Source organism: Petaurus breviceps, unplaced genomic scaffold, assembly GCF_028583685.1.
Source record: "Petaurus breviceps papuanus isolate PSGF00001 unplaced genomic scaffold, PetGlider_PUasm1.0 91023, whole genome shotgun sequence".
In the NCBI taxonomy this organism is placed as follows: Eukaryota; Metazoa; Chordata; class Mammalia; order Diprotodontia; family Petauridae; genus Petaurus; species Petaurus breviceps.
In genome coordinates, this window is record NW_027187398.1 from 7,503,600 (window position 1) to 7,529,674 (window position 26,075).

Genomic DNA, 26,075 nt, shown 5'->3' on the forward strand with positions numbered 1-26,075 from the left:
CTAAGGTCACACAGCTAGTGTCGGAGATGGAACTCAAAATCTTGACTGCTGTTCTTTCCATTCTACTACAATGTTACCAAAAGTTATTCTAAAGTCAGGGGGCTTTCTGAGTCTTGGTTTCTTAAATATTAAAATATTTATATATAAAATATAAATAGTAAATACTAAAATGGGAACAGAGATATTTGTGCTATTTGCTTTATAAGATTGTTGTGGAAAAAGCTCATTGTACAACACTTCTCTCTTCCCACTCTGTTTCATTTTTGGAATGAGGGCCTAGGCAGGGGAAATACTATTAGTATGGGTTTAAGCAAAGTTGTGCCTGGGATGCAACAGTATTATCACATATAGCATGAAACTCAAGCTGAACGGTAAGCCTAGACACATAGCTGTCTTTCCTACCGAGCTGGTCATCCCCTTTGCCCTGCTCCCAGTTGATTTTGTGACTTCTTTAGGACATTTGGCCTGGGGGAGAGGGAGTGGTGAATTTGGATTTCCCTTGGGATAGCTTGTATGAGACCTTCAGCCGGGTCAGTGAGGTCATACAAATGTTTAATTATATCACTTTTCAGTCTTCCTAGCTAGATTGTAAGCTTATCAATGGTAGAGATTTGCATTTTTATATTTTCACCTAGCCTAAGACAATTCCTTACACATAAAAGTCTTTCAATAAATATTCATTGATTTCATTTGATCCCCCTAGGTCTGGCTTCCCAACCTGGGTCCTGAAGGAAGAATTTGAATTGTCCTCCAGGAGGTATCTGGTAATATCCCTTTTCCTTTTCAAGCTTTTTCACTTCATCTCTATCACTGTGTCTGTTAGGATCATAAATTTAAAGCTGAGTGACTTTTTAAGCTATTTACTTGGTCTCTCATTTTACAGATAAGTAGATAACCTCAGAGAGGTTAAGTGACTTTCTCAGAGTCACACAGGTAGCAAGCATCAGAGGCAGAATTTGAACCCCAGTACCTTTGAACTCAAGAGTCAGTGTGCTTTCCCAGTACCAGTTTATTTAATATATTTAGCACTTATTTTATTAAATAACAATGGGAGCTGATATTTGTATAATGCTTTAAGGTTTACAAAGCACTTTACACGCATTATCCTACTTTGAGACTCACAGCCTTCCTGTAAGAAAAATACCACAAGTAAACTTATGTCCATTTCATAATAAAGAAATAGTATACCATTTTAAAAAGAAATTTTTTTTAATTTAAACATCCAGACAAACAGAACACAATTGACAACAATCTCCCTTCTGGAAAAACAAACACCCCCCACAAAAAACAAAAACCAAAACCAAGAATGAAACAGTTTTCTCATGTGCACACACACATACACACACACAGAGTTAAAGAGTGGAAGTGCATATTCCAAGATCACACAACTAGAAAATGGCAAAAACTGGAAACTAGCTCCTCTGTTGCCATGTCCAGCAGCATAGTTTCCACTACACCAAAATGACTCTCTCTGAGCCGTTTCAAAATTGCTAACAGTAGATGTAAGCAAACTCTTCCAACATGAAATAAATATTCTTCAGTTTGATTCAGCAAACATTTTTCTGGAAAAAATAAATCATAGTATCTTAGATTTTTTGGGGGGGTGGATTTTAAGCTAATGAGTGTTATGGACATCTCCTATTTTCTCCAGAGTCGTTTTTTCTATAAGGAAAATACAGTTTTCCCCAGTAGGCTTTGCAGTCTAGATCTGTTCCGTAAATCCTAATAATGTAGGATGCCCTTGCTGGCAAATTTTTGTCTCTTTTTCACTGCATAAACTTCTAGAAGAAGAACCTCAGTAAGAACAATCATTAACAGCTACAAATGAAAAAAACAACTGTGGGGTCTATTTAATAAAAAGTGACTTTAGAAAACAGCAAATTTGATATGAGAAGGAATAGGTGAGGAAATATTCATTTGCTTTCATGTTTCTTGAAATGGGTTAGGTATCTTGAGAACCACTGAATATTAAAGAGCTGGAAGAAACCTGCAGAGAGCATGTTTTCTAACCACCTATATTTTATGGATAAGGAAATGAACCCCAAAGAGGGGGAGAGGTTTCCCCAGGGTCATACAGCTTACCAGGAGGCATCACAAACACAATGTGTCCAAACCCAAACAATATATTTCTCCAAAATCCACCCATCTACCAAACATATCTATTCCTATCAAAGGCTCCTTCATTATCCAAGGTTCTGTGGTTGGTAATATCTATATCACTCTCAGCTCCTTACTTTTCCCCATCCCACATATCCAATCAATTGCGACATCTCATGGTTTCTACTTTCATAATATCTCTCGATCCCAACTCTTCTCCCTGCTCATATGGTTACTGCCTCAGCGCAGGCCCTCATCACACCTCCTCAAGACTTTTGCAACAATCTAGTATATCTCTCTGCCTCAAGTCTCTCCTTCATCCAGACAGCTGTGAAAGTGGTTTTTCTTAAGCCAAGTCTGTACCTTACTCAGTAAGCTCCAGTGGCTTCCTATTGCCTGTGGGATAAAGCATAAGAGTATGATTCTGAAAGCCCTTCACTATCTGGCCCCAAACCAGCTTTCCATTTTCCCTATTCAAACTAATCTTCTCTTTGTGCCTCTTCATTCCCTGTGTCTTCGGGCTGGCCAGAATATGTGAGGGCTTACTCTTCCTGGCTGAAAGGGTGGCTCTCCAGTCACTATATTGTATAGAGAAGCCACTTGAGAATGCTCATTGATTGATTATACCATATTGCCTCTCTATCATGCTCTTAGCAACCTCACAGTTATTTTAGCAGGAGTTTAGGATTTCTTCATAATAATAATCAGGTTGCTACAAATATGAAAACCATAAGTTTTTGGCTTTCTTGCAAAGTTGTAAACCATTCTGTGTAACTTACCATCTGAAAAGAAAATCCAACTAATAGTGGATTTCGGCCTAATGGGTAGAGACAGCACACTGAGAGGTGCCTAAGAAATTCCTTGAGTGGTCAGAACCTCTCCACCAAATTGTTAAAAATATTCTCAACAGACCAAGGCCTAGAAAGTATATATGCAAATAGTGGAGAAGATGCTTATAATTAAAAAAAAATCAAACAAGTATTTATTAAGCACATGCTATGGCCAGACCTTGGAGGTACAAGTGTGAAGAATGAAATGGTCTTTACTCAAAGGGAGCTTGCATTCTGATAGGGGAGAACACACACACATATATGAACATATGTATGGTATAAATATAAAATTAATAAATACATCTACATACACACACAAATAGTTAAGTACAAGGTAGTTTGGGACAGAGGGCACTAGTAGTTGGGATTAGGAAAGGCTTCATGTAGAAGATGTTACCTGAACTGCAAATTATAGTCTAGTCTTTGTAACCTGCATAGTAAGGGGCTATATTCCACAGGTAGTATGGGAATGTTGTTATGTGGCTTAAAGGGAGGCAGAATAGAAATCTCTAGCCTTTTTTCCCCCACCCTTCTCCCAGGAGACTTTAATTCCTGCCAGGAGGGGAAGCAGAAAGTTAGGGATTAGATAGTTAGGTCATTCTGCTCTCTTCAGAGAGAAAGCGTACTGGGCTGGAATTGTACTTATCTGCTCCTTTAAATATTATTAGTTTAGGCTTGGAAGGGGTAGAGATGTGATTTTGGGGTTCAGGCTAACTTCTGATTGCTGTTTATTACTGGGGGGATGGAAGGCCCCAAGTTTTACACCTGAGATTTGATCCCCTTCCTACAAAATACCAGTTCTACAATGAAAAATGTAGCTTTTAGGCAAGAAACCCATTTATCCAAATTGGTAGCAAAATAGAAGCGAGGGGAATTATATGTATGAGAATATACTCCAGACAATACAGAGTAAAAGCTCTCCCACTGGGAGTTAGGTAACTCAGCTTAACTGAGAGAGAGATAGAGACAGAAAGAGAAAGAGAGAGAGACAGAGAGATACAGAGACACACAGAGACAAAGACAGAGAGAAACAGAGAGATATAGAGACAGAGAAAGACAGAGACAGACACAGAGACACAGAGAGAAACAGACGGAGAGATACAGAGACATAGAAAAAGAGAGAGAGACACACACACATGCATACATACACACACACAGTCCTAGGACTCACCCAAGAAGAAACTCCCTGAAGTCTAGTATAGTAAAGACTGCTGGCTCCTCTCATGTATTCCCAGAGTCTTTTCCTTCAACAACCAGAAGAGAGTCTGGCCTTTTCCATCTTCTTTCTTGAAGCTGGAAGCAAGAAGTGACTGCAGGGCCCGAAACAATTCAAACTTGACATTTCTCTTGCCTCTCCCAATTCCACCCCACCCCACCCTACGATGAAGGCTTGGGGAATCTCCACCAATAAGGAGAGAGTCCCATGCCAATGGGCTTTGGGACTGGGTTACACCTGCAAAAAAATGGTGTTTGTATATAAGATTTCTAAGGATTACTAATGCTAATATTACATGCTCTTCATAGAGAATTAATTCTAAGGAATCAAATGATTCCTCATCCTACTGAATTTGAGAGTCTCAGAGATGGAAGAGACTTTAGAGGTCATTGAGTGGGCTTGGTTCCTGGTCATAGATATAGAGCTGAAAGGGACCTAAAAGGTTACCTAGATCAACAGACATTTTCATTTTACAGATGAGGGAACTGGGGCCTGGAGTGGTGAAGACACTTGCCCAAGGTCATATAGGTAACAAGTGGCAGCATTTGATGACTACAAACCCAGCACCAATCTGTACCTGATGAGGAATCTGCTCTGACATTCCTGACAAGGGGTCGTCCTACTTTTGCTGCTGTGATTTATGATAGATTTGTACTGCCACAGATGGTGTTGTAGGACTTTTGTTGTTATTGTATTCAAATCATAATCAGACGTGCCATTTGTCCTCTGTATTTACTTTTTTCTCATCCTACTTTGAGGATTGTGGACCACAGTATTCCCTGAAGTTTATTCTGGTTATTGCATGCTTCAGGGCCAAAAATTTCAGTTCTCTGTATTTTCTAAGGAAAAGGAGCAAGGAAGCATTTGGTCAACTGTTAGCTCACTCTTTGGCTACAGCTGAGTCTTTTGTTTTTAATGAGCAAGTATTCTGGATACTGGAGTACAGAGCATGATTGAGCTTTTAACTGTACATCAATAGTGATAGTTTATATATATATATATGATACATACATGATATATAAATACACAAACATAGACATACCAGCACCATTTTATATATGTTTCAAATGAATATATACATATATAGCTATCCTTTGCCTACTAAATGGGCATTTTAGAGGCACATATGGGTATGTACATTTATTTTGTTTTGTAAAGACTGATTCTTCCCATCTTACCCAGGCTGGAAGTTCAGAGGCTACTCACAGTCCATTTTTAGTGCTAATCAGATGGAGCTTTGACTTCGTTTCCTACCTGGTCTAATTTGCCACCCTTTAAGTAACCTGGTGTTCTGCCCTCCCCACTCCCATGGAGGGGGAGTGGGGCTCATCAGATTGATGCCAGACTTGGTACAGAAACCCAGTGTGTAGAGTCCACTGAAGTTTAGAATGCCTGAGCTCATGAGATATGACAGCATCAAGTACATAGGCATGTACCACAACACCTAGCATTGTGTGTATATATGTACACATATACAAAATGTGCACTCACATGTGTATATATGTCTGTAATATAAGCATATACAATACAACATATAGGAGTATGTACACATACACATGTGTATATATGTATATACATATATTTATGGAATGGGAGATGAAATTGAAGGGCTAAAGTTGGAGTCACAGGAACCGAATTTAAATAGTCTATGAGTCTGTACTGCCTGTGTGACCTTGGGCAAGTCATTTCACTTTGAGGCCTCAAGTTCTTCATCTGTAAAATGAGGAAGTTGAACTAAATGGCCTCTATTATACCTTTCACCTCTAGAACTTGAGCAGGAGTGGGGAACCTGTGGCCCCGAGGGCATATGTGGATCAGGTTCCCCACCCCGATGATCTAGATTCTATTGTACTTTCTTGATAACAACCCTTTGATTTAAGTGATGCAGGCATCACTGTCCCCATCTTATAGCTGAGGAAACTTTGCTTTGAGATATCAAATGACCTAACTATATCATCATTTTTCATGTTGATAATTTAATTTCTTTTCTTTTTCTTTTTTGTAGGGCAATTGGGGTCAAGTAACTTGTCCAAGGTCACATGGATAGTTTTTTTTTGTGTTTAAGTGTCTGAGGCTGGATCTGAACTCCTGACTCTAGGGCTGGTTCTCTTCTCCCTGTGTCACCCAGCCTCAATAATTTAATTTCAAGATACACTTTCCAGCCCCTTCCCACCAAAGGCTAGTTACACTAATAGTGAATAGCAAATAAATTCATCTATCCAAGCAAAATAGCAAATAGAAATAGATGTTCTACAGATTAGACTCTGCTGGAAAACACATAAGAATACATGAGCTCTTTCCTGGGAGCTAGAAAAGATTTCTTTCTTTTTTTTTTTCTTTTTGGAGGGGGGAAGGCAGGGCAATTGGGGTTAAGTAACTTGCCCAAGGTCACAAGGCTAGTAAGTGTTAAGTGTCTGAGGTCAGATTTGAACTGAGGTCTTCCTGACTCCAGGGCCAGTGCTCTTTTCACTGCACCACCTAGCTGCCCCTAGAAAAGATTTTATTTCAAACCAAGAGAGAGGCCAAGTTTTTACCAAAGCATAAAATCTTCAAAATCTGTAAAGAGGTAGGTTGGAAAGTAAGGGCATGTATAGGAGTTGACTTCCCCTATGTGTTTGAAACTTCCAAAGTCTTTTCCTCTTCACATGTGTCTCCCAAAAAGTCTCTCCAGAACCACAAATGTCACCAGATGCCCTGGTGCTTCTCCATTTCTTTCACAGTCTACAGAATCCCATATATATTCTCTCCCCAAAGAGAAGTCACATCTCTCTGCACAAGCACAGTTAATAAGTATTTATTAAGCACTTAAACTGCCAGGTACCATGCTAAGTGCTGGATAGACACACAACAACTTCCCAGATTGATTGGGAGCCCTGTTACATATATAAAAATACAAATGTTTATACAATAGCTCACCTTTCTATAACCTGAAAGGTACTTTCCTCACAACAAGTATATGCAAGTGTTATCACCATTTTACAGAATTTGAAATCATAGTTTAAAAGAGATAAAATGACTTGCCCAAGATCATATAGTAAGTGGCAAAACCAAGACAAACTCAGACCCACTGACTCCAAGTCCATCCCTGGTCATATACAGAGGTTAAGTGATTCACCCAGATTCTTAGATCTGGTTAGTTTTAGAGGTGGAGCTCAAGCCCAGATCTTCTGATTCCTGGTTTGTATAGCTCTTGTGGAAGGGATGAGTTGGAAAATTTTTTGGTGAATGGGAAAACATAAAGTGGTTGAGTTGAGTTAAGGTATGAGTGCAATTTAAAAAAAAATTTTTTTATGAGTGCAATTTAAGTGAATTAAATTTCCTCAAAGGAACAATCTAAACAATTTCATTCATTCATTCCTTTGGATCTCCCCACTTGGAAACAGTGAAAGATGGATTCAGTTTTGGTATCACTCAAATATCTACACTGATAGTCTTAGACATGTTATTTCCATGTATCCATGTCCAAAACAGTTATGTTTATCCCATGGGTGGGGGACCTGTGGCCTTGAGGCTACATGAGGTCCTCAAGTGAGCCCTTTGACTGACTCCCCACCCGAAGTCCAAGGTTCCCCACCCCTGGTTTATCCAAATGATCTACCAAGGGCTCCTCTCACTGAATTCTAAGTCTGTCTCAGTTAGTCAACAAAGATTTATTAAGTACCTACTGTGTGTCAGGTAGGAGGCCACTAAGTGGCTCAGTGGATAGAGTACTGACCTGAATTCAAATTCAGCCTCAGACACTTACTAGCTGTGTGACCCTGGACAAGTCACTTATTCTCTGTTTGCCTTAATCCACTGGAGAAGAAAATGGCAAAACTCTCCATTATCTTTGCCAAGAAAATCCTATGGCCAGTATTGGTAGGCTTTGGCCCATGGGGTTACAAAGTCACACACAACTGAGCAACAACAAATGTGTTAGGTCCTGAGGATGTGAGTACAAACAATGAAACATTCCCTCTTTGTAAGGCACTTACATTCTAATGAGGTGAGACAGCAAGTACAATGTATAAATATACACAGCCAAATATAATGGCCTATGAATATATACAAAGAAGTTAAAACACAAGGTAGTTGAGGAAGGAGGGCACTAGTAGGTGGAAAGATTAGGAGAGGCTACTTGGTAATTGATGATGATGGTACTTGAGCTGCATCTCACAGCAAAAGAGAGAAGGACAGTTTGACTGGATCACAGACAACAGAAGGGGAAGTTGTGTCCCAAGAGGCTGGAAAGATAGGTTGGGGCCAGATTGTGAAAAGTTTTAAAAGCTAACAGAGGAGCTTCTATTTGATCTGAGAGTCAGTGGAGCTTACTGAAGAGGGTAGCGAAGTGGCCAGAGCCGTGCCTTATGAAACTCACTGGCAGCTGGGTGAAGTATGGACTAAAGTGGGGAGAGATCTAAGGTAGGGAGAAGTCAGAAGGCCATTGCAATCACCTAGGAGAGAAGCAAGGAGGAACTGAACTAAGGCGGGGTCTGTGCTACGTTTCTCGTCCTCAGTGTATCTGAGTCTCTTGGAGCCTTTGAGGTTTTAAGTGGACTCTGATACCCATGCCAATGGGAACACTAGGTTTTCCATCTTTTGACCCTTTGAAGTTCACAAGGTTATCACCAGGTAAGGGTAACGCTCCCTTTGGGTTTGCTCTGCCGCCTCTCCAAACAGGTGACTGAGGATCTCCTGGAAGCTCTCAAAACTTCACTGATTTGCTCCTGAAATGAACACTTCCCAAACTGGCTTACTGTACTACAAACAAACCCAAAGATTTGTGTGAGTCTTCTAGACAATCGAAAAGTATTTCCTAGGTTGTGTTATCTGCTTTCACCCAATGATCCAAGTACTTTATTCCTTCTAAATCAAAGACTTGTTAGTTCCTAGTTTATACTTTTGACTGATTCATTAGACAAGTCTGAGCCTTCTTTGTTTATGTCAGTCAGGGTGGGGATATAGAGCCTCCCCCAATTCTTATAGTATAAACAACTGTAAATGAAATTAGGAATAATGTATACAGCCTGTCGACAAGACAGACAATTATCAACAAGAAATATAATCCCTTTCATGTTTTCTTCATTCAACTATTCATTCATTATTGCTTTTTTTTTTTGGAGGGCAATTGGGGTTAAGTAGCTTGCCCAAGGTCACACAGCTAGCTAGTGTGTGTGTGTGTGTGTGTGTGTGTGTGTGTTAAGTGTATGAGGCCGGATCTGAACTCAGATCCTCCTGACTCCAGGCCAGCACTCTACTCACTGCTCCACCTAGCCGCCCCTCAACGTATATTTATTAAGCATATGTTTATTTTTCTAGCATCATACACTAGAGCTGGAAACCAAGCACCTTGAATATCTTTTTTTTTTTTGGTAGTCAGTCTTAATTTTCAGTATTTCATGGGTTGTAAATTCTTAGCTTTGTTGTTTTATGGAGGTTTCTTAAAGGCTCCCATACTTGCCTCTGTGTGTATGGGAGTTGGGGTGGGATGAGGGAGACCCAAATGATGTCATTCTAGCTACCTAACTTCATTGACCCATTTCTCCCCACACGATGGCAGTATTTATTCAAGACAGCAGTTGGACCAGAATTTCAGCTTAAACTGAGAATCTGAAGGGACACAGGATGTAACTGAAAAAAAAAAATCAGAAATCACTATCATACTAGGTATTTCAAGTCACCACCTCCTTTCTGGAGGACAGACGCAGCATGTTCTTGACCATTAGACTTAAAGTTAGGAGACTAGTTTAAATTCTAACTCTTGACACTTTCTAGCTACTGATTTAGTAAACTGTGTGCTTTGAGACAAGTCATTAGACTTCTCTGAATCTCAGTTCCCTCATCTGTAACTTGGGATAATAATAATTGATTGTATTATCAGTCTTACTGGTCATTGTGAGGAAAATACTTTGTAATTTGGAAATATAAGCCATTAACACTATCTGTTTTAAATCTCTGCAAACTAGTTTCTGGCTCTCAATGCTTTCAAAATGCTTCAGGGTTGATGAATTCTGTAAGGAATAGCTATGTGTTTACTGGATGCTGGCACCATGAACACAGGAGGTGTTCTGGTTTCTATGAAACAAAACCAAGAATTTGGCTGTAATCATTAATTCATTTCACATGAAAGCTAGTAGATGGATTTAACTTTTGGTCCAAAATGATAAAGAGAGAGTTAAACTGAAAAACAAGTCTTTGTAGTTTCCCTAAATCATTCAAGGAACAAAAAATGAGGACTAATACACAAGATTAGTGTGATATTTTCCATCTGCAAAACAACTTAGAAGTATAAATTAATCTTTCCAGTTCCCATGATTGAAAAGTAATGAAAGCAATTTATTAAATTCAAATAAACAAATGGACCTGTTTGTGAGATTATTCAAGTCTTTGTAGGTGTTTATTTAATAAGAATATGTATTTAGACATGAAAATATTGATATTTAAGGTATCTCTATCTCAAAAACATCCTTCATTAAATTGGAATGCCATGCAAAACAAGCAAAAAATGCCCAGTTATAACCTCTGTAATCTCAATGTCTTGCTTCTGAGATTATTTCCAGTTTGTCCCATACATATCTTATTTATTCATAGTTGTTTGCATATTGTCTCCCTCCATTAAAATGTGAACTCCTTGAGAGCATGGACTAGATTTTTTTTGTTTTTGTTTTCATCTTTCTTTGTATCCCCAGCCCTTAGCACAAGTGACTGGTAAGTAGCAGGTCCTTAATAAATGGTTTTTGACTTGACGGCACAAAAGTCTTACTTAGAGGTCTGATAGAAAGGAGAAAACACTGCATTCCTGAAGATTCTGCTGGCTGAATCTGATGTCTGGCTGATCCAGTCAACTAGAAATGGCTTTGAGTGTCTTTGGTGCCCAGTAATAGATTATGTGTCTGACCTGTGGGATTTACCTTGCTAAGCAAGGGGAAGCTCATTACTAGCAGGTTGGTCATCAGGTGATGAATGTTCAGAGCTGCAGAAATTCAAGAAGATCATCAATTTAAGAAACATGTTTTTGGAATGGATCATGTGCGGAAGATGGTAATCAGGATGACTTAAAAGGGCCATTTAAGGCTTAGTTGAAGGAAATGAAAATGTCTAGCTCAAAGAATAGGTAGAATTGGATACCTGGTTTCAAATATTTGAAGGGCTGTTGAAGAAAGAGGAGAAGGAGAAAAGAAGAAGGAGGAGGAGAAGAAGAAAAAAAAGGAGGAGGAGGAAGATGAAGAAGAAGAAAGAAGAGGAGTAGGAGGAGGAAGAAGAAGAAGAAGAAGAAGAAAGAAGAAAGGAGAAGAAAGAAGGAAGAAGAAGAAGAACCACCACTCTTGTTTTGGCCGCAGAGAAAAGAATGGAAAAATTTGTGGCCATTGAAGGGAGGCAGATCTTAGTTCCTTGTAGGGAAAAATTTCCAGTTGGACCTATTTCAAAGTGGAATGGGCTTACTTGGGAAGTAATGTATTCAATAGAGGTCTTCAAACAAAGACTGGATAATCACTTCTCCATGACATAGACCTTTTCCATGGAAGGAGAGAGACTTTCAGTTCAGCCAAGATTTGGAATAACTGACTTCTGAGGTCCTTTCCAATTTTGAGTTTCTCTGACACCATAGTTAGGAGGGGTGTTTTGTAGGAATATCCACAGTTAAGAAATCAATGATCTTTTCTAGGCTGTTAGGTGGAGATTGGATAGAACATGAAATTTGGAGTCAGAGAGACCTGAGTTTCAATCCTGCTTTGGACTCATACTAGATGTGTGACCCTGGGCAAAGTCACTTAAACAAGATGAGACAATAATAGCAGGTTGTTGTGAAGGACAATTGAGATCATGTATGCAAAGCACTTTGCAAACCCTAAATCTTATGTGCTAGCTATCAAGTGTTTACAGTAGCTAATTATAAAGCCCATTGAGTTATAGGAGGACACAGTTTGTGAAAACATATTGGAGAATCAAAGCTGGTTTGTGTTCTTCGGGAAGTGAATCAGATGCATTGATGAACAACTGCCAAGCCAAGCATTCATTCCACTTCCTAATGTGTCAGCATATGAGGCATTGAAAGTCTGTTCTATATTACTCCTCTCAACTGTTCTCTGAGACTACCCCTGATTTTAATATTAAAAATTAAACCTGATTTAGCTGAGGCAGAGATGAATTTAATTCTAAATTTATACAGGGAAAAGGGAAAGGCTGGAAAAATGAACCCTGCTGTAGCTTTTGCCTCTGGCCAATTTGAACAAGATAGTTTAATATGTTTGGCCAGCTTCCCGACAGACTACTGTTAGCGTCCTGCTCATTTCCTGACTTTAGCTCTTCCCCAGGTTCTCCAAAGTGGCCATCATGCATGCTTGTCACATTGGTCTTTAAAAGGCAGGCAAAGAAAAGGACACTAAAAAGGAACTAAATGCTGTGTAATTTTTAGGACCAATCTTGGTCCCTGGGAAGAGAAGAAATGTACTTCTCCCCCTTCCTTGGAGGGATGGATGCCTCTGGCCACCGAATGTGACATACACTGTCAGACATGGCCAGCGTCAGTGGTTAACTCTTTCTTTATTATAAGGGCTGGCTCGTTGGGGAGTGGCCAAAGTGGGGGTAGATGTGAACATGACTATGATCTATAAACAAAAAGAATCAATCAAACTTTCATTTAGAGAAATACGGGCAAAGAGGCCATGTGGAGCCTCCCATGGAGGACTAACATCGGGCAGGGCACATTACCTGCCCCTTATCTACCTAGAGTACATATGCTTTGAGCAGAGCTATTACAACATGGTCCCACACTTCCATCCACTTACAATCTGTTCCTCTGACCTGGACTAGTCTTCTCTCAAGGGAATTTTGTCTCTATAACTGGTTTAACTGGGCATTTCTGAGACTGCCAGATAGATCCAAGTCTTAAAGCCTGGCAGGCCTAAGGTTTCAGTGAAAGTGGATCTATCCATCCATCCATCTATCCATCCATCTATCTGTCTATCTAACTAGCATATGTTGCTAGGGGTGTATGCATGGGTTACTAGAGCAACGCTCTTTGGCCTATTCTATGTAAATAACAATGCTCCTTCACAAATGCAAAGGAAAAGTCTCCAGGAGGTTGGAATTGTGCCACCTCTACTTACTGCCACCTAGTGGTAGTGGCAGCCAATGATGTTGTTCAGTTTTTTTCAATTGTCTAACTCTTTGTGACACATTTGGGGTGTTCTTGGCAAAAATACTGGAGTAGTTTGCCATTTACTGCTCCAGTTCATTTTGAAGATGAAGAAACTGAGGCAAACAGTGTCCAGTGAATTTCCCAGGGTTACACTGCTAGAAAGTATCTGAGGCTGGATTTGAACTCAGGATTTGAGGTTCTGACTCCAGGGCTGGTACTTTATCCACCATGCCTCCTAGCTGCTCTCTAGCCAATGGTGAGGCCCTTTTAAAATGTGGGGTAAAGACTAGTGCCTCTACTAGTAGAGGTAGCCTAGAGTGTTGGGCTTGGAGTCAGAAACATCCACGTTCAAATTCTACTTTTGATACTAACTATATGACCCTGGCACTGATATTTTAAGGCATAGAGGATTGCGATCTGCCTTGGCACAGAACATTGCCTTCCTAGGAAACCCTGACATTGATGAATTCCAAGGGCAGCTCAGATTTTTTCCCAGAGCACTTTGTCTGAACCTTGTTCTTTTGGCCCTATTGCATTATATAGTGGAACTTTTATTGGCATATATGTGGTATTTCCCTTTCATAAAGATAAACTCGTTGAAGTTAGGGGCTGTGACATTTTTTTTATCTTTGTACCTTCACTATCTAGCATAGAACCTTGGAAATGGAAAGTGCTCAGTCAATATTTTTAAAATTTGTGCAATTCTTGTGATGCCCAATCACTGTTCATTTTGGGATAACCATCAATTCTACAATCAACATTGCTGTGATGGCTTCTTTTCATGAGGCTTTGTTTTTACTGCTGATGACTAACATTATTCAACATTCTATTTCACCTGTACTCCAAGGACAGTGATAATATTGATGTTTCTTTTCTGCTTGTTTTTACTTTAGCCATCTCTTCTTTGTCTAAACACTACAGGGATCTTCATAGCCACTGTTGTGACTACCTTTAACAACTATTTACTTTCTTGAATCCAAAAAACATTTATTGAAAGCCTATTACTTATAAGACACTATGCTAGTCACTGAAGATACAAAGACAAAACAACAAACAGTACTTGCCTACAGAGAACTTATATTCTACCAAAGGAACATACGTGAGGTCATAGAATCTAAATGGAGAATAGGAAAGGACAGTGAGTCCATCTACTCCAACACACTTATTTTATATACAAGGGAATCTCAGCCCCCTCCCATCGATAAATGTAATCACAGTAGGTCCACAATGTAATTAGAAGGTAGTAAGTATAAGTGTGGTCATATGTGATGAAGTGATCCCTCTATGAGGTATAAAACTCTTTGATTGAGTCATGAAGGAAATGGTATGATTGACTTTTCAGACAAGCTGTTATACCTCTGGGGGCTTTAAATAGCTTGTAGGAATTTCAGCAGTTCAGCATTTCTAGAGTTGGAGCCAGAAGTGAATGAAAGAAAAATCAGGCCCCTGAGAGGGAATTACTTTTGAGGGAAAGGAGGAGATTTTCTCTTCTCCCTGCCTCCCCTCCCATTCGAGTTACTGGACCATTAGGATGCAGGTAACCCTGTCAGGAGAAGAGACACGCACCAAGGACAAATACAGATGTGGAAAGACTGTCTCTCAAAGGAGAAGACAACTTTAGGAAGTATGATCCCTTGTGGTAAAAGAGAATGCCAGTTTTAGGCTAAAAAAACCCCCAGAAAAAAGAAACAGACCCTGGGCAACTAGGTAATAGTCCACTTAGCAAAAAGCTGCATCCAAAAGGAGCTGTGTAAGGACTCTAGAAAGAGATAAAGGATTTCCAGTACTAGGAGTTATGAATCACCTGTTGCTACATATGTATCCTATGTGTGTGCATTATTATTGTACTACATGTTTGAGCCCCCTTTTCCTATGGATGATGTTTCTATTTGTGGGAGAATGCATCTCAGGATTTTTGCAGGGGGTAGGGGTGGAGGTGGATAGAGGGAGGGGGAAAGGCAGGAAAGAATGTGTGGTACCACCTGTTCTTACTGTACCATCTTTAGCCTTTGATAATTGCTAATTAAGTCTACTGACTGATTGTTAATAGGACATACACCAGTGGGGGCTCATGAATGATAGTGTTACAAGTTTAGTCTTTCAGGGTAATTCCTAGAATGTAAGGTAGCAGCTATACTCTAGGGACCCAATCCACAAATGTGAATAAGAAGCAGTATTCTACTGGGATATACTTTTACCATTATAGATAAGACCAGAATGATAGATTGGGGATCTGGAAGGAACCTTAGAGGTTATCAGGCCCAATTCCTATCCAAATTATGAATCCCATGTATAAAATCTTTTGGGTTCTAGTTTTAGCTCTATTGCTAACTTGCTCTATGACTCCTGAGAAATCACTCAATCACTTCTTGCTTCCATTTCCTCATTTGTAAAATGGGGATAATAATACCTAGCTGAGCTCACAGGTTTGTATCAAGTATTGAATGGGATAAGACATACAAGAATAATTTGGAAAAGATGATGTGCCACACAATGTGATGTGTTACTGAATACTAATGGGTATTCTGTGGGTATTACTGATTCATTTAGATTTATAGAAGATATATGACAGTTGTCTTTCAGTATTTGAAGGACTGTCATGGAAGAAGGATTAGACTCATTCTGTTTGGCTTGAGAAGGCAGAATGAGGAGTAATGGGTAAAAGTTATAAAGAGGCAGATATAGGCTTGATATCAGGAAAAATTCTAATGATTAAATTAGACCTACCCCAAAGTGGATTGGACTGTATCGTGATGTTCTGGGTTCTCCCTTTTTAGAAATCTTCAATCAGAGAATTGATGGCTATTTGATTTGTATGTTGCAGGAGAGGTGTGGGTAGGATGAGTTGGCCATCCAGCTTTTGAATTCTGTGATTCCAATTCTGTGCATCAAATGTAAATCCTTATACCATTCTCTTTGGTTAAACAACAACATTTTGGGTCCCAAGGATTTTGGTATTTACAGAAGGCAAAGAAACCCAGGCAAAAATATTGTAATTCATAATTAATATGGCTGCAGGAAAGGGGACATCTGCAAGTAAGCTTTCTGTGAAAAGTGAGAAAGTAGATAGTTGAAAACTGAGTGAAATGTGAGATGGGTATTATTTAATCAACCTATCATACACTGGAAGGAAAAAAAAGGGGAAGGGCATTTCCAGAAGACATGGAGGTGCAATGAGGAAAAAATTACTCCACATGACTGGTTTTATTGAGAGTGGGAGCAACAGGGAGGTGGTGAGGTGGTGGGAGGGATGGGAGAGAAAGAGGCCAAAGATGGGCTTAACTTAGCTAATATCTAGTGTTAGGCTAATAGTTTGGCAAAGCATCCCCAGCGACAATCCTGTTAGAATGTAGCTTCTTGAGGACAAGAACAATTTGATTTTTTTTGTCTGAATCCCCAGCACTGGACATGTAGTAGTAGCAGCTTAATTCTTGTTATATTGAATTGAATTACATATAGCAAGAAGATCCAAACTCTACTTGGAGATGTAAGACTGTGGTATTCAGAGTGAATTAAATTCAGTTAGAGATCAGTGTCAGTGGGAACAAATGATTTTCTTCTTCCCAAGATGCCCCCTGCCTCCATCATTTCTTATACATTCCAAGCTCCTTCTTTTAACTGTACAGTGTAGATTTTTGTAAAACTCAGCAATAAAGAATACTTTGTCAACTCTATTTCTTAATGATTGGGGTGATTTTTTGAATTTTTCTTTGGAGGCAGCAAAGCTTCTTTTAACCATATTGAACTATTTTCTCAAAACTCCCATGGTCTCATATGTGCCACATGTGTACATGACAAGTCTCATTCTGGATTTGTGCTTTTGGAATGTGGGCTTTGATTCTGATCTGGTCTCACTATATTCTGATACATGTTGTTGTACTTAGACATTGTGGAGACCAGAAAGCATAATGATTAGATGAAAAGATGCTTTATAACTCACTGCCCTCTAGGCAAAACATGAAATTTTCTAAAACTTCAAACAATTCCACAAATGGAGCACAGTGCAAGTATACACTTTGGGAGTTCACATTCAGTTGTTTTTTTTTCTTTAAATCAGCAATTTCCATTTCTCCACTTATTATCCCCTGAAGAAAAGAATGAGGATTTCCACCAATTGTTTTCCTCTCCTTTCCATCCTATCCTTATTTTCTCTGAAATTCTGATGTGGCTTAGGAAACATGCCCAAGATGACCTCCCCAAAATCCTGCTCTTAAATAAGAATTTGTAAACATATGTGGAGAAGTGGCATGGCATGGGGGATAGAGTATTGGCTTCAGAGGCAGGGAGACCTGGGTTCAAGTGCTGCTTCTGATACCTACAATCCGTGAAACTGTCACTTAACCCTTCCCTGAGATGAGAAGTTACAGAGGAATTGTTCATCTTTCTTGATCATTCTTAATTCTGGTGTCTTCTCTCAACTGATTATTTCCTATTTATCCTGCAGATAGCTAGTTTGTACATGTTCGTTTGCTTCCTGTGAGTTCCTTGAGAGTAGGGACTGTTTTTTGCCTTTCTTTCTAGTCTTAGTGCTTTGCATGCAGTAGGCACTCAATAAATGCTTATTGACTTGGCTGATCTACATTGGTAAAGGGGTTTTCCACATTGGACATCCCCCACACTTTTGAAATCATTGCTCAGGATTTAAAGTCTCCCAAACATGTATGGGCTTTGACTGAAGTCTTCCTCTTCTGGTGCTTCATTATGGCCCAGAGATGACCTAGGGTTCTTGAGAGAAATACCTGCTGAACACAAACTCTGATAAGCCCCACAAAACTGCCAAGATCTGGTTCTGGCCATGGACTGTATGTCATCTGAAGATGAGCCTGGGAAGGCTCATCCCCAGATTCACTACAAGGTGAGGGAGTTTTTGACCATGGCAACCTCTAGAAGGGTCATGATCTGCTGGGGTGAAGGGATAAAATCTTAGATCTTGAAGTACTGAAATATGTTTTCTTAACTTTTACTCATTGTACTAAAAAGCAGAATTGAGGGAGTTCTGATGGAGGTCTTTGGTTTCCTTTCCATTTTCCTGCGTTTAAAGGAATTTTTCCTGTATATTATTTCATGATGATAAAGATGTTGATCATTAAAGATATAGTAAGAATACATTGTTTACCTTGGAAAGGAAAATAGAAGCATGTTTATTAGGGAAGGCTGGTTCAGTAGAAGGGGTGTTATTGGACTTGGAGTTAGAAGGATGTGCGTTTGAATTCTGCTTCTCACATTTACTACACATCTGTCCAAGGGCAACTCTTTTATTCTCTCTGAGCTTCATTTCCCTATCTGTTAAATGAAGATACTAATACTAAAATATGTACCTCAATTGACTCTTATGAGGTGCAAACAAATTTACATATCACTTTGCAAACCTTAAAGTACTACCTAAGTATCTGATATTGTTATTTTGCCTTGATCTAGTGATAATTTTGCTGAGCCTAAGTTTTCTCACTTGTAAAATGAGAAGGTTGGCCTAGGTAATCTATACAATCCTTTCCAGTTGGGAGAGTCTATGATTTCATGAGGCAGCTAGATGGCTCAGTGGATAAGAGGCTGGGCTTGTTGTCAGGAAGACCTGAGTTCAAATCCCACCTCAGACACTAACTGTGGGACCCTGGGCAAGTCACTTAACCTTTGTTTGCCTCAATCTATGGGAGATGACAAATCACTCCAGTATCTATGCCAAGAAAACTCCATGGACCAGATGGTCCATGGGATCACAAAGAGCCTGACATAGCTGAACAATAACAAATGATTCTGTGGACCCTAAATGTTGACAAAGAATATATCCTATAACCTACTATTACTATAGGGATGAAGAGGCTCATAGGAGACCTTAAAGGCCATGAAGCACAACCACCTCCTTTTACAGATAACATAGTTGAGCCCAGAGAAATGAAGTGACATGATAAAGGTTACAAGGTAGTAAGTGGCAAAGCTAGGATTTGAACCCAGGCCCTCTGTCTTCAGGTGCAGTGCTATATCCAGGCTAAGCAGTGATCTTTCTTTTTTTAGGGGAAGGCAAGGCAATTGGGGATAAGTGACTTTCCCAAGGTCACACAGCTAGTAAGTGTCAAGTATCTAAGGCCAGATTTGAACTCAGGTCCTCCTGACTCCAGGGCCGGTGCTCTATTCACTGTGCCACCTAGTTGCATCTAGACAAAGCATTCCTTGGACATTTTGATTCTCTTACTGATCTCATTATGTCTGGAATCCTCATCTATTGAAGTATAATAAAAAGAACACTAACCTTAGAATCAGAAAACCTAGTTTTGTACCCAGGCTCCTTCATTTCCTAGCTGGTTTTCCTTGGTCAGTCACTCACTTTCTCTGAGATCCAGTTTGCTCATCTGTAAAATGGGAATAATAATAATAATAATAAAATACCTATACTCATCACCTCATAGAATTGCTGTGATTATTGAAGGAGACACACGGAGCTTTGTGACCATGAAGTAAGCACTATATAAATATGAGCTTTTATGACATGGGAAGAAGAGCTCTGCTTTTGGAGTAAAAAGACTCAGGTTCAAATCTCCCTTCTGGTACTTATTAGCTGTGTGACCTATGGCAAACTATGCAGGCTTTCTGAGCCTCAATTTCTTTATCTGGGAAATGGGGATAATAATAACTGTGGTGCTTCCCTCTCAGGGTTGTTGAGAGACCCAAATGATATAATGTTTGTAAGGTTCTTGGTAAACTTTAAAGTGTTTATAAATCAAAGCTCTTAATATGTACTTGTAATTATTATAAAGGCAGATATTACATTATAGATATGTCATAATATATTATATTTTATTATATTATATTATGTTATATTATGTTATGTGTTCTGTTATATTATATTACATTACATTATATTATATTATGGCAGCTAGGTGGTATAGTGGATAGAAACTTGGACTTGGAATCAGGAAAATCTGAGTTCAAATCTGATGTCAAACACTTACTAGCTGACTTTGGACAAGTTGCTTAACCTGTCTGCCTCAGTTTCCTCATTTGTAAAATGGAATAATAATGGCATCTACCTTTCAGAGTCATTATGAAGAACAAATGAGATCACACACATGAAGTGCTTAGCAGAGTGCCTGGTATACAGTAGGTGCCTAATGAATGCTTTTTATCCATCTCTAATCTATTTATCTATCTATCTATTCATCTATCTACCTTCTAAACAATGTAATATCCTCCTTTCTCAAGTAAGCAAATCATAGTATGGTAGAAAGACCAGGGACTCTGGAGTGAGGGGACCTGGGTTCAAATCTTAATTCTGATGCTTATTACTCATGAAACCTTGGACAAGTCCCTTTACTTCTCTGGGCCTCAGTTTCCTCATTAGTAAAATGAGGGGACTCAGATGGATTCAGGGGTTCCTTCCAGCTCTAGCTCTCTCCTCCTATGAAGATAAAAATGACAAAATAGGCATTTTTCTGTTTCACTATTAGCAGACATTTATATAGTGTTTTAAGGGTTGCAAAGCACTTTAGACATTTCATTTATTAATCACCATTTTACAGATAAGGAAACTGAGGCACAGAGAAGTTAGACCACATAGCTAGTCAGAGTCTGAACTTAGCTTTTATACTGATTCCAAGTCTAGCACTCTCTTCTCCATCACTTAGCTTGCCTCTGTGAAACAACCACAGCAACAATAGTCAGCATTTATATAGTACTTTAAGGTTTGCAAAGTGTTTCATAAATAATATCTCATCTGATCCTCACAATAATCATGGAGGGGAAGGTGATTTTATTGTCCCCACTTTGCACATGAGAAAACTGAGGACTAGAGAAGTTAAGTGATTGGCCCAGGATCACACAGCTAGTAAATTTGTCAGGTCACAATTTGAACCAATAATAATAATTGACATTTACATAGAATGAACTATGTGCCAAGCACTTTGCTAAGCCCTTTACAATTTTTATCTCTTTTGATCCTCACGACTGCACTGGGGGATAGGTGCTGTTATTACCCCTATTTTACAGATGAGGAAACTGAAACGAACAGAGGTCAAGTGACTTGTCCAGGGTCACACAGCTAGTATCTGAGGCAATACAGGTCTTCTAGACTCCAGGTCCAGTACTCTAACCCCTGTGCTTCCTACTCATAGGATAGTCAAAGCTGGGTCCCTAGTTATTACTGTGTTCCTCACAAAGCTTTGCTGTTCAGTCATGTCTGACTCTTGACCCTATTTCAAATCTTCTTGGCAAAGATACTAGAGTGGTTTGCCATTTCTTTCTCTAGAAGATCACTGATCCATAGACAAACAGAGGTAGTGACCTGCCTAAGGTAACACAGCTAGGAAGTTTCTGAGGCAGAATTTGAACTCAGGTCTTCTTAACTCTGAGCCCAATGCTCAAACCCTTGCACCAACAGGCTTCCTTGTACTACCTAGCTAGCTTTACTTTTACTTTATGGTTTCTTGTGGGTGGTTTAGTAGCATCCTCTTTGTCACATTTGCTTTGAATGAAGAAAAACAGCTCTGGAAAGAGGCAAAGTAATGTGATGGATAGGCCTTAGGTTTAAATCTGGGTTCACTGTGTGACCTTGTGATTCCCTGTGTAACCTTGGACAAGATACTCCCTATTTGAGCTTGAGTTTCCTTTTTTATAAAATGAGAGGGTGGGAGGCACTAGATGTTTTCCAAGGTTCCCTTGGTCTCCAGAGCTTATGAATGGTTTCCAGATCTGTAAGCCAATTTCGCATCATTATTCTTAGGAAATCCTAAAAATGTGTTTATCAATCCTAACTTTTCAACTCCACAGTGAGATCCCCATATGGCTTATTCCAGAAGGTGGGAGGTGAAGAGGGAGTTTTGTGGAAGAGTATTGCCTGGCACGTTGTGAGCAAATGCTTGTTGATTGATTGATTCACTGATTATAGCAGCTTATAACTAGCAGGCACAGCAGATAGAGCACTGGGCTGGAATAAGGAAGACTCATCTTCATGAGTTCAAATCTAGCCTCAGATGATTACTGTGTGACCCTGGACAACTCACTTAACTCTGTTTGCCTCAGTTTCCCCATTTTAAAAATGATCTGGAGAAGGAAATGGCAAAGTACTCTAGGATTTTTGCCAAGAAAACCCCAATTGGGCTCATGAAGATTTGGACATGACTGAACTACCAGAAAACAAGCCGATTCCCTCAGAATATGACTAAGGGTATGCACCATTAAGCAATGTGTTTTTTCCTTAAAAATAAAACCAAATCTTGAGTGTCTTTTACTGGTCCCAAAGGTCTTTGTCATGTTGCCTCAAAGGAGGGAAGAACAGGTATCTTGGGAAAAGGTTTTACCTAACACACTAATTGAGCATTAATGATATGGTTTCAGTAGCTTCTGAGAAAAGCATCTTCTAGGTAGCTGTAAAACATAGCTACTGGTTGCCATTTTTCTGATTTTAAAAGGTGTAAAATTAAATCTTAAGTGACACCACCCTGTTCAGCCAGTCTTAGGCAAGAATAAAGCGTAAATCCCAAATTCCTTCCACCAACGAGATTAAGCACTGTTTGCTTAATCTCTGCATGTTGTTTTCAGGAGGTAACTGAAATAAACATTAATCATTCCTGGACACTACTACCTTAATCTGATGTAATGCAGGACACAAAGTTATATCATTTTTAATCATCTAATTTAACATTCCATTGTCTCTTGGGGGGGTACTTGTAATCTGCAGGTATTAGCTCTAAATTCTTTCAACTGAAGCCAGATCACTTTGGAAATGATCAACATCTCCGGAATACAAAATATGTATTGAATGGAGTTGTGTAGTCACAGCAGGGAACATCTGTGTTTTAAACGAAGGGTTTGCATATTTATTTATGGGTCAGAAAGTGGGAGGATGGTATGTGTGTGCAAACCCTTGCATTATTTTTAGTGTCCAGGAAAATGAAAACATTTAATGATACCAAAGACAAAGAAGGAGTGTAAGTCTGCCCCTGGTGGCTCTGGGCTTAGCATCAGCATACCTGCTCTATCCATGTTCCATGTCTAGGCACACAGTGCTCTGTCAGCATGGGGCAAGCTGAGAGGGAGAGAGAGAGACAGAGAGAGAGAGACAGAGAGAGACAGAGAGAGAGAGAGAGAGAGAGAGAGAGAGAGAGAGAGAGAGAGAGAGGAGAGAATGAAAAAGAGACAGAGAGAGAATGAGAGAGATAGATAGGGGAGAGAGGCTTATTGTCTTGTTGTTGTTGTTTTTTTAAAGAAAACCTTTCCTTCCCTTATTTAGATTGTCTCAATATCTGTTAAAGATATCTGCTGCCTCATCATGGCATGGAGTTGACTCAGCTCTTGATTTCTCTATCCATGGTACATAAGCTGAAGCAGATCAGAAAAATACAGATTTTCAGAACTGGATAGGACCTCAGAGCCCGACTAGTTCAAACCATACCTGAAATAAAAGAATCTGCTCTCTATTTAATACAGTCCAGAAGTACTTAAAGACTTCCAATAAGGGTGAATCCTCTAGGTCCCAACGTTGTACATTTCATTTTTTTTTTTAAAGCAATCGGGGTTAAGTAACTTGCTCAAGGTTACACGGCCAGTTATTTCTGGGTGTGGTGCTGAGCATCTGAGCCCAGATTTGATCCAGGTCATCTCAACACTGGAGCCAGTGCTCTTACTCACTGAGCCACCTGGCCGCCCCTAAGCAATTGGGGTTAAGTAACTTGCTCAAGGTTACACGGCCAGGTGTTTCTGGGTGGGTGCTAAGTGTCTGAGCCCGGGATTCGATCTCCAGGTCATCCCAACACTGGAGCCTGTGCTCCTACTAGCTGTGCTACCTGGCCGCCCCCATTTCATTTCTGATAGCTCTAATTATTAGGAAGTCTTTCCTTATATCAGGCCTAAATGGGCCTCTAGGCTACTTTCCACTCGTCATTCTCTGCCCACAGGGGCTAAGAAGAACAAGCTTATTCTTTTTTCCGTGTGCTAGTCTTTTAAATACCAGACATGCTATGAACCTGGAGAGGCTTTGAATTCAGGTTCAGTGATGGATAAGAACCTAGCTTGCTAAGTTTTGATAGGTTCATCACAAAGGTGTTTAACCTGTCACATCAACTCTTAAAAACTTTCTACCAAATCTAAAAGAGCTACAACCATCATCAGTGGAGAGAGAGCACAGAGAGAGGAAATCATGGCTCACTGAGATAAGATAGTTTCAAACCTTTGAAAGGATCAGATGATTTAATACCTAGGGCCACTCATTTTGAAATCACTGGGTTTTTGCAGAGTCATGAACTCGTATATTTTTCTCTTAAAGTTAGGTGGTACAGTTGACAGAGCTCCAGGCCTGGAGTCAGAAAGACCTGAATTCAAACCTGGCCTCAGATGCTTTACTAGCTGTGACCCTGGGCAAGTCATTTAAGTTTGTCTTGGTTTTCCCATCTGTAAAATGGGAATAATAGTAGTACCTGCCTCCCAGGGTTGTTATAAGGATCAAATTAGATAATAGTAAGTGCTATATAAATAATAGCTATTATTATTTATTATTGTAAGTATGCCCTAACAATTCTGGTTTAGGCAATCCATTGAAGGCTTCTCTCTCTCTTTTTTTTTAAGCAATCGGGGGTAAGTAACTTGTTCAAGGTTACATGGCCAGTTATTTCTGGGTGTGGTGCTAAGTATCTGAGCCCAGATTTGATCCCCAGGTCATCCCAACACTGGGGCTGCTGCTCTTACTTGCTGAGCCACCTGGCCGCCCCTGAAGGCTTCTCTTTTAATCTCCTCTATTTTCATCAGCTCAGAGCTGGAAGGGTCCTCAGAGGTCATATAATCTACTCCCTCATTTGCCAGATGAAGAAACTGAGACCCAGAGAATAATTTGCCCAAGATCATGTAGCTAGATTTAAACCTGTTCCTCTGACTCTAAGTCCAATGTTCTTTCTGTTATACCACACTGCCTCCCCATCCTCCATAATGTCTCTTTTTGGGGTCTCGAGAAAGAATTTCTGCAGAACAAATTTACTTATGGTATAAGAATTCAATCAGTCTAGGGTTTTTAAAAAATTAAGTCTCATCTAGAGAGGTTTACAAAGTGCTTTGGAAACTTTAAAGTGGTATATAAATAGAAGTCATCCTAATTATTTTCAAGGAAACTAGATGGTGCAATGCATAGAGCACTGGACTTAGAACCAGAAAGACCTGAGCTCAAATCTCACTTCTCTGTATGATCTTGGGCAAGTCAGTCTTTTCCAGTCTCAGTTTCCTCAACTTCAAAATGAGAATAATACCACAGATTGCAGTATTGTTGTGAAAAATCTTAAAAATATATATATAAAGACTTTGCAAACCTTAAAGCATTATGTAAATGCCAGCTATTATTATTATAATTCTTCTTCAATTGTTTCATCACAGTTGTTTTGCAGGTGTCAGAGGGACCCAGCAGGCTCATCGACAAAATCAAATTAATCCTATGGTGATGATTTTTTTTTAAATTTTAGAATCATATTTTACTTATGGATATATGAAAATATTGTAGAGCCATCTTTCATGGCTCATGGGATCACAGAATTTCAGTGTTGGAAGTGACCCCAGAGGTTGTCTAGACTAGTTTACACTTGACCAAAAATCCCCGCGACACCTCACCAAGGTGTAAATGACTGTTTAGATTCTGAGTAAATGCTGGAGCAGTCGAATGTCTGTTTGTTGGCATGCTGTCCCCTTGCCTTCTTGGGTGAGGTATAGGTGAGCTTTTCACCTTGGCTTGGTGGCTGTGCTTCCATCTGACCTGTAGGTGGTGCTCTTGCTCAGGCTCCCCTCAGTCACATTCCAGATGTGGAACACATCCAGTGTCTGGCCTCAAAGCCTCCCTGGCTGT